This window comes from Triticum aestivum, chromosome 6D, assembly GCF_018294505.1.
Source record: "Triticum aestivum cultivar Chinese Spring chromosome 6D, IWGSC CS RefSeq v2.1, whole genome shotgun sequence".
Classification (NCBI taxonomy): domain Eukaryota; kingdom Viridiplantae; phylum Streptophyta; class Magnoliopsida; order Poales; family Poaceae; genus Triticum; species Triticum aestivum.
In genome coordinates this window covers 292,567,790-292,578,151 of record NC_057811.1, presented here as the reverse complement: position 1 = coordinate 292,578,151, position 10,362 = coordinate 292,567,790, and positions in this window count along the sequence as shown.

The following is a 10,362-nucleotide window of genomic DNA, read 5'->3' as shown; positions in this document are numbered from 1 at the left end:
ACCGTTGAACTCATCTGAAATATACTAGGTGAAAATATTAGTCCAACAAGAGATATGTTGACATTAGTTACCAAAATCACCCAGGGAGCACTTGTGCTTTCAACAGCGGAAGCAAGGTGAGGAGATAGTGTGTGGTTGTTTGCAACCGAGAGAGAAAGACCCCTAGCACGTGGCCAAGAGGGGTCTGACAAACAAGGGAGAGAGGTCGAGAGAGACGTACAGAGAAAATGCAGAAATGGGGAGGAGAGATTGTATGTTTGTCATAGAGAGATCCCCTGGAGATCATGATGGGACTACATGGGTGGGAGATCGAGTGACAAGGTGTGTGCACGATATAAGATACCCCGAGATATATCGAGATAGACGTATGGATGGAAGGAGACAACATGTGTGTTCCTGATGGCTAGTGAGAGATAATCATACTTAGGGGGGGAGTGCGTGCGCCTATGATGGAGTGAGGGATTATGGTACTTAGGGGGGTGCGTGTCACATAGAGAGAGAACAAGGGCGAAGAGTGTTAGATGGGTCTGTGTAGCGCGAGCAAGACATGTGTATTTATGAATCAAGGAGATATAAAGTTTGAGAGAGACAGTGGAGCCCCGATAAGGCTGAGTGGTGCGTCAGATAGCTGAGAGGGGGAAAGAGATATTCCATCCGCTCGATAATGCAGTGCATGTAAATTTTTTAGAAGTCGAACTTTGGAAACTTTGACCAGGTTTACGCAAATGTTATTTATATCTACAATACCAAAGATACATCATACGAAACTACATATCATGATGAATCTAATGGTATATGTTTGTCGTTCTAGATGTAAATGTTTTTCTCCACGTACATGGTCAAACTTTGTGATGTTTGACTTTTCAATAAATCTATATGCTATGGACCGAAGAGAGTGCCTAAGTCGAGAGAGATCAAGTGCGTGTGAAGGAGAATGAGTGAGTTTGCAAAAAGAGTATGTGTGTGAAAGAGAAAGGGACAACAAACGATAAATTAGAGAGAGTGTGTTTTTTCGTTTCTTATGCAAACATATCACGCATGCATCTCCGAGATAGAAAAGCGAGGTGAGGAGATACATGAATATATATAGTGCGTAATTGTTTGCAACAGAGAGAGACACCCCTATAGCACATGTCCAATAGAGGTCTGGCCAACAAGGAACAAAGGTTAAGAGGGACACATGGAGAACATGGACGCATGGGGAGGGAGAGAGGGTGTGTTTGTGATAGAGAGATCCCCTCGAGATCGTGAGGGGACTATATGGGTGGGAGATCGAGGGAGGTGCATGTGTGATAGATAAATGACCCTGAGAGAAATTGAGATAGACCATGCACATGTTTGTGATGGAGACTAAGATTAGCTAGTCATATACATATAGGGGGGACTGCGTGTGCCTACAATTGAGTGAGAGACCATCATACTTGGCTAGGCATGAGATTGTGTGTGTGTGCGTGTGAGATGGAGAGAGAACGAGGGAGAGAGATAGAGTTTTAGATGGGTCTATCGAGTGCGAGTGAGATATGCATGTGTATGTGTGACCCAGGGAGATGGAGAGTTTGAGAGAGAGAGGGAAGATCTCCGAGACGACAGAGTGGTGCGTGAGAGATTTACGGGTAACGAGCCAAGGAATTTGTGTGCGTACGATGAGTGCACCCAAGATATTTAGCTTGGACTAGAGAATCATACATAGTGTGCGAGCGAGACCTATAGATGGAGTATATATGCATGCGAACTAGAAAGACCCCCCCCCACACACACACAAAGAGAGAGAGAGACACAGAGAGAGAGGGACCAACAAGGTTTGTGTGTTGGATGCGTGCGATAGAATTGAAGATTGTTGGCGAGAGAGAGAGAGAGAGCAGGAGTCCGGGAGAGGGGGAGGTCGCATTTTATGCATCAAAGACTGATATAAACCATGTTTCGATATAAACTTGCATTCAAATATTTAAATTGGAGAACATGTTGTCCGCAATCCACACATGAACGGAGATATGCGTATATCAAACAAGTTCGTTAATTTGACTTTCAACATGTTCATGGAGTACTATAATACTGTACAACATGCTACTCGATTGAGGTGTTCAATTTTGGATTTAGTTCACTATTTTGACCTGGTGAATGAGCTATTTCATTGAATCGAGATATTTCATTTTGGGTTTGATTCCCGTTTTTTAGTGGGTCAACTATTTGTCATATAGTAAATCGTTAGCAACGAGCATGTAAAAACACATTACTCCCGAGCATCATCTCTCCATCTAAAAAAGAAGTGGCAAGCTAAAATTTCAAAATTTGATTCAAATCGACTTGGTAAGGTAGACGTGGATGCTCGTTCTCCCAAAATTTGAACGAACCGTTAAACACCCTCTGCTCGGTGGAATTCGCCCGAGAAAATAAATGGGAGACGTGAAATTACCGGCCTATGTGGGACACGCATCAATTGGCCCGTTGTACATCGAGGGTAGGTTCGTAACTTCATCCAAGCGCGCCTTCTCCTCAGCCGAAATGACATGTGCTGAATAATTCATAAACCATGGTCGGCAAAACACCCTCTTCTCGCCCGAAATAGCTCGTGCCCACTATTTCAAAACACGCTCTCCTCGCCCGAAATCGCTCGCGCCCACTATATTTCAAAACACGCCCTCCTCGCCTGAAATCGCTCGCGCCCACTATATTTCAAAACACGCCCTACTCGCCCGAAATCGCTCGCGCCCACTATTTGGGAGAAGAAAATTTACTCAACTATCCCCGATCCTCAGTACACAGACCCAAGCTGAGAAGCCTAAAGGCAGGGGTAGAACTATAACTCCCCCCACATTTCAGACAAATGCGTCTGTAATACATGGTTCCACTCCCCTACTGACTCCCAATTCATACCTCGTGGGCGCCAAATCACCTTCTCCCCGGAAGCTCCCTTCTCCCGAGCCGCGAAACCTCAGCCCCTCCTCCATGGCGCCCCCACCGCACCAAATTCACAGCCGCCCTCCTCCCTAATGTCGGAGACGTTGTCCATTTGGCGTCGTGCACTGGGTCATGTGCCTCTTACTCCATGCTGCTGGAGCTGCCTCGATGATGGCCGCGTGAACCGTACCAGAGCCGATTCACCCCCGCCGTTGTTCACGGCGCCGAAGCAGCTCCAACTTCGGATCCTTCCGGAGCCCCGACGCTGCTTCCCCGTAGCCGTCAACCGTCGTGACATCTCTGCTTCACTGCCGCCGGTAGCCACCGCAACCATGTCGGCCTCACCGACTCGGCAGCTCGAGCGGCCTACTTCACCGGGCCGCCAGATAGGTCGCACCCTCACCTCAAATCACTTTATTTAGGCGTCAGTTGTTTGAATTTTTATTCTGGGCCAATCGATTCGCAATGGGAAGCATCACCCCTCGAGGCGGCGGAGCTCCTAGGCTGCCGGTTGGCTGGTGTCTAACGTAAGTGTGCGGGGGCGCAAGTTCGCCGCGGAAGCAGCGCTTAGATGGCTATCTTAGAGTTGCGTGGGTTGAAGGTACTGCCGCCGCCGGATCTGGATGACGGCGAGTCTTTGTGGATTGGCCCGGGGGCGGCGCAACCACGGAAGTGCGGTGGGGCGGGGAGCGGGGTTTTGGCTGGGGCCACGGACAGCGGAGGCAAGCTGCTCTGCCGGTGGTCGCTGGCTCTTCACGGAAGATTCCAAACAGTGTCAGCCGGGAGGCACAAGACAGCCATCAAGCCATCCGACGTAGATCGAACAGTACCAAAATGAAATAAAATCGTGTGACCCCAATTTAGTCTTTAGTCAACAGACGTGTGACCAATCTCGTACCTTGTTGTTGATCTCTTAGGGTATTTCTTTAGATCAGAGAGATGTGTCGTTCTTAACATTATGCGTTTTCTGCATCTTGAGCCACACCGTCTTTCGACTCACCACAGCTACTCCAACAAGGGAAGCATACACCAAAAGGGAGCTATAGTCCCCACTCAACAGTTCCCTGCATCGAATGCGCGTGCCCGACATGGATAGCCACAACAACTCCAGGGCCATCGACAAGTCAGCACATGATGCTCACTCCTATGGATGGCGGCCAGATAGGTTGTGCCCTCATCTTACTTGTGTGCAACATTTATGGCTTTGTTATTCATCTTTGCATGGAAAATAGATTATCACATTTCACTGTATATTCATGCTGATCTCTTACGGGTCTTGTTCAGGAGTTAACGTTGTTCCATAGTTCAGCTAAGAGACTTGTTCTTTAGGTAACGTTGTTCCATAGTTATCATTCATCAACCAATGTTATCCCACAGGCTGGTGATTATAGTATTATACCACTTCTAGTATTACCTATGCTGTTCTTTAATACTTTTGTGTGCCATCTAGTTAATCTCGAGTACAAACGATACATATTCTGTAGCTTTCATCTGTGTTCTCCCTTTAGTTTTTGAGACCTGTTGCTGCTAGTTAACCCCAGTCCTACTATTTATGTCGTCTCCTACAGGCACTCATTACATAAATCTAACTACTAGTTGTCTTCCATGCATGTCAGATATAATTGCACACACTGATTTATCCACAAGAACCTCACGGAGCAATGTAACGGCCAACAAACTTGACGTCAATGATACCCAATATGATGGAACATGTAAAGGCAGTTCTTCACAAGACTTGCAGAAAGATGATGAATCCTATTCACCCCACAAGGTCCTTGCTCTAACTTGGCCCTTGATATGGGTACAACATGCATATAATGTCCTGGAGTGCATCTACTCTGTTGCAATGCCTTGTGCTTAGCCTGCTGATCATGCATGTAAATATGGCATGCCTTCCTGTTTTTCAGTACCTATTCCATTCATGATAACATGTTTTCAAATTCAAGTACTGTCATTCTACTCTATCGCAATGCCATCTGCTTAGTTTGGACATCATGCTTCTGAATATCTTATGCATTGTTATTCATCAGTATGTACTTCATCTGTCTACCATACCATGTTCTTTTTTTACATTGAAGTGTTGTTCTAGTGGTCTCTTGCAATGCCATCTTAGTTTCCCAATCATACACGCATATGTTGCCTTAGTGTTTTTCTGTATGTATTCCGCTAGCATACAGTTTTACATTCAAGTAGTGTTTTTTACACTGTTGTCCTGTCATATCCCTAGCTCTTACATCATACTCCCTTCGTCCGGATTACATGTCGCGGAAATGGATAAAACTGGATGTATCTAGAACTGAAATACGCCTAGACCCATCCATTTATTTCCGAATGGAGGGAATACATGTCAATATGTCATGCCTTTCTATTCTTCAGTACCTATTCCATCTCTGTGTAGCATGTTTTATAATTGAAGCACCATTCTTCTATATAAGGCATGCAAGGGGAAGACGGCTATGTTAGAATCCGAAGGGTTACAAACTAGGTCTTTGCAAAAGATCCAAACGCCAGGAGATAATAAACCAACTCCAGTTTTCATAGATACTGCTCCAGTACAGAGAAACCCAACTCCCACTGATAATAAGCAGATTCTAGTGGCCAAAGAACTAGTCCGGCCAGTCCAGCAAAAATATGTCAACTCCATTCTAAGAAGCGTGTGCGTATCCTCGCATCATGAAATTTTATAGCATTCTGATCATATTTTCTACATGTTTCTTACCCATCTCTCTTTTAGAAAATAAGCTTAAATGATAGAAGACTTTCTGTACTGGGATCGTATTCGAGAAAAGTATCTTGCGGGAATTCTCTGTGCTCCAATGCTGATGTAAGTACCTATTGTATATCACTATATTTTTACATCAGCATGTATTTTGTTAATCGGTGTGAATCTAACCTTTATCTGATCTAAATTCAGTTGTAGCAAAATGTTAAAGGCGACAATGTTGATTTTTGTAAGGAAAACTGCCTGGTAGTTTTGCATACTGAGCTGCATGAGTGTACTATCTCATATCATGCACATTACTGAATTGTAGTGCTACTCTGGTTGCCCATTCATTCATTGTGTCAATGTTGCTTTCGTATTAACTTACCTGGCTGATGATAGATGTGCCATATTGTGTTAATTTGGTGTAGGTTGGTGTGGTCTGGTTGCCCAAACATTCGTTGTGTCAATGTTGCTTTCCTATTATCTGACCTAGCCAATGATAACAATGCTAGTGTGTTAATTTGGTGCAGGCTGCTGAAGATAAGAAGACAAACTATGAAAACAGCAAGGCAACCCCATTGTTTCTTTCCAATAAATCTAGGCTAGGTAATATGGCAATAACTCTTGATTAATCTGTTTGGTTCCCCTCCTAATTTATGTTATGATGCAGTGGTCGAGACACTCTCCACTATCAATAATACAAGCCTGTCAAAATCACCATCTGAATCTGTTTAGTTTCCTCTATCTCGAATGCAACAAAAAAATGTATGTTTGTGAACCAATTAATGGCTGAAGCAATGATGGAAATGGTGGAGGAATCAGAGGTACACATTCGTGCGCAACAACAACTTATCAATGTTTTCAGAGACAGTGTAGCAAAGCAGCAAGAACTTGCCCACATGCTTATGGGCGTCATCCCCGCTGAGGTTGTAGATTGTGACGTTGTAGATCATTAGGTTCTGTTCATTTATTTGCACTGGCATCAATCTTTGATTGCCCAGTGGATGCAGTTTCCGGTAATATATGCTGGATGTGCAACGTTTTTCCCTGTATGCCGTACCTTTGGTTGATCGGTTTTGGTCCTGTGCATAATTGCCCGTCGTAATGGGCTCAAATTATCTAATTGGCCTAAAGACATGTATGAACTTTAGTGGGCCCATTAAGTTAATGGGCCGTTACCAGGACGAAAGTTAATGCTCGGCCCTCTTACCTCCCGGGTCGTTAACAGGCCGACATCGAAGAGGGCAACAGGTGGGCCCATTTGATTTCACGGGCCGTTAACAGGCCGATACTAAGGCCGGGCTACATATGGCCCAACTATACTGTAGGCCTTTAGCATGCCGAAAGAGACAGCGGGCTCGTACTGGACCATGAAGAGCATGGGCCGCTAAGAGGCCGAAAGTCAGGTCGTACTGTAAATGGCTCAACTGTGTTGTAGGCCTTTAGCAGGCCAAAAGAGAAACCGGGCTGGTATTGGACCATGAAGAGCATGGACCGTTAAAAGGCCAACACTCAGGTCCGACTGCAAATGGCCCAACTCGCTTATGGGCCATCAACAGGCTGAAAGACACACCGGGCCCGAAATTCGCCCAACACTTAAATGGGTCGCTAAAAGGCCGAAAGCTGTACATCCTAAAAGTTGGCCCATCCCTTGAATGGGTCGTTAACAGGCCGAAACCACATCGGGCCGATATTGAGCCAAAATATATAGCGGGCTGTTAACGGGCTCGAACTGACGATGGGCTACAATGGTGTCAAATTGTTAACGGGTCGTTGACAGGCCGAATTGGCACATCTCATATGGGCCGTGGGCTTAAATGGACCTCACACAAGTAGGCCTTATATGGGCTGGCCTGCTAATTCTTACTGGGCCGGCCTTTCTCACCGGAATGGGCCACTGTTGGGCCGTGCCACATGTCGACCTATCATAGGCGCCTCCTGTCCAATGAGTGGATGACATCTGTCCCAACGGTGAGCCGACACGTGGTTCCTCCGGCCAATGAGTATTTTACACGTGGAAAATCCCCATTGGTCTAGGCTGTTAACGGGTTATCGGATCCAAACGGAACGCGATAGCTTAACGGCGACCCGTTACGGTGGATGCCACGTGTCAGTCACCCTTGACGAAAGCACTTCTATGACGCGTGATTTATCGTCATGGAAGTGGACACTTCCGTGATGATAATTTTGGTAATGTCATGGAACACTTCTACGACAGCACAGGTATGACTATCTTGATTCTGTCATAAAATCGTCATGGATGTACATGCATGACAGAAAACGTGACCTACTGTGACAAACACGTATCATCACGGAAGTGTATTTTTTTGTAGTGATGTGCAATGTGTGTGAAATAGATTCATGGATATATCATATATAGAGGGAGCGATCCACGAGAAGAGAGTGGAGGGATCACCGGCGTGAGATATCGATAGAATCGAAAACAGGGATGAAGTGTGTGGCTGTGCGATCGATAAAGAGTGCCATCTAATTTGTGTTTGCCCACGTCAAAGATACAGGGCGGCTGGCCTACTGGAATTTGAGAGGGCAGAGGTGCAGTTTTTCTCTGTGGTATGGATACCTACCTACAACGTTCGACTATCGGTGTGTGTGGGGGGGGGGGGGGGGGGCAGGGACCTAACTATAGAGAGGTAGATCGACTAGTATATGTGTGGAGAAGGAGAGAGACCTAGCTAGGTATTGAGGGAGACCGATCGACATCCATGCATATGTGTAGAAGAGGAATAAGGTTGGGAGAAATACAAAGGTATAGTGTCGGAGGGTTTGTGGTGGAGTTGCTTCTCACAAATGGTGGGAGAAGCCTGCTAGACAAACGGAGGGTACGAGTGCAATATCAATAAGAGAGGGCCGGGGATGTCTGCTTGTCTATGCACGTGCGTGTGAGAGACAGTTCGGGAGGTATGCAAGGATGATGAGGGGGACGATATGGTTGTGGTAAGCAGACATAACTACATAGGAAGATCAACCGCCGTGTGTCCGAGAAAGGGAGAGACATAACTAGTGAGGTAAGTCCATCAGTGCATGGGGAAAAAGAATTATAGTCGACCTAGCTATATGTAGGGAGATCGGTACGTATACATGCATGCATGTGTTAGAAGCAAATAAGGTCCGGAGAAATGGACAGGGGGAGAGAGGTGCGGCTAGGAGGTGGTGCGAGAGTCCTACTATGTCAAGTGGGAGGAGTGTGCGAGTATGAGATTGATAAAAAGAGGGGCGGGAGAATACACCTGCGTGGAACCGTATTGGACATAGGGGGGCATGGACGGTGAGAAGAGAAGAGGGGAAGTGCGTGTTGTGGTAGGCACACTTGGCTAGAGAGGTATATCGACCGGTGTGTGCCGGAAAGGAGCCGGGGGGCCTACACACACCGTGGGTGAACGACCTAAAGAGAAATAACGAATGTGCGTGATGGAGGGGACACTGAGGGAGGGTGAGAGGGGGGCGGGCGTGTGCATGCACGATAGAAAGTTAGCGCTAGCTAGCTACAAAGATAAGAGGATCATGAAGGTGTGAAAGACGAACAGAGATCATAATTCATTATAAAAAAAGTGGATACAGATACGTGAAGAAGATATCATAATGTAGAACATTGATTATAATTTGGGATAATGTGTGGCTTTGGCAGCTCAGGGCTAAATACTTGTCATAATGTAGAGGGCAGGGCACTATACTTTGTGTGATAAACTGTGTACGTATGAAACATGGTTTAGATTATGAATATCTAGTTAGTACATCAAATGTACTATTATTTGGAATCAACATTAAGTGTACTCAAAAAAATTGAATTCAAGTTCAAATAGTACACATAGTGCATATCTATCTCTATAGTAATCATGTGCTGTGTTGTTAAGGTAATACATGAATGATGATTGAAGTTGGCAACAATCATGATTGTAGATTCTTATTCAAATAGAGAAACAAATTCAAATTTAGTTCGAATTGCAGCGGTAGTATAGACATTAGGAATGCACTAAATGTTGGTATGAGTAGGTTACATGCATTATACAGCCAGTGAAAAAATTTAATTGGACATAACATGGATTCATAGCTTTGAATAGCATTTGTATAGTAAAACGGGACAAGACTCTCTCTTTTTGTGGTGTGAATAGTTTTATTTTTTTCATTTTTTTCGTTGAGGGAAGTGCGAATTGATTTGGTACATACAAGTACAATATTACACGTTAGGCTTGTCCCTAAAATTCAACATGCGCCTTGTTATATCCCGAAAATTCAGATATCGTGCTCCCAAAACTCACGCCTTCACAACCTGCGCCTTGCTATCCCGAAATTACAACGCGCGCGAAAACTCCCTCCAGCTGGCAAATCCCGACACGCGAAATCCCCCTTCTAACCCTGAGCCGAAAGGGCCGCTAGTTCAAATCGGTGGGGGTACTTTTGTAACACACCCTACATTTTGGACAAGCGCGTCCCTAAGTCATGGTTCCCCCTCCCATCGCCTCCTTTTTGCCATTCGAAATCCCAGGCCGCCATAACCTCTCAGATCCAGCCACGAAAGCCCACCCTCCTCCATCCGCCACCTCACCGCTACCCAGTCGGAGCCTCTTCCCCGACGACGTCGTCCACCGCAATAGCTCGACGTCCCTCATCCACCTCCCCGGATGAGAATCCGTCGTCCATCTCGTCGTCTCGCTAGTTTAGCCGCCCCGTCTTCCACCTCCAAGGAGCTGCTCTGACGACCGCCTCGTCTATCATGGCTGCTCCATCCCCACAGCGCCGCC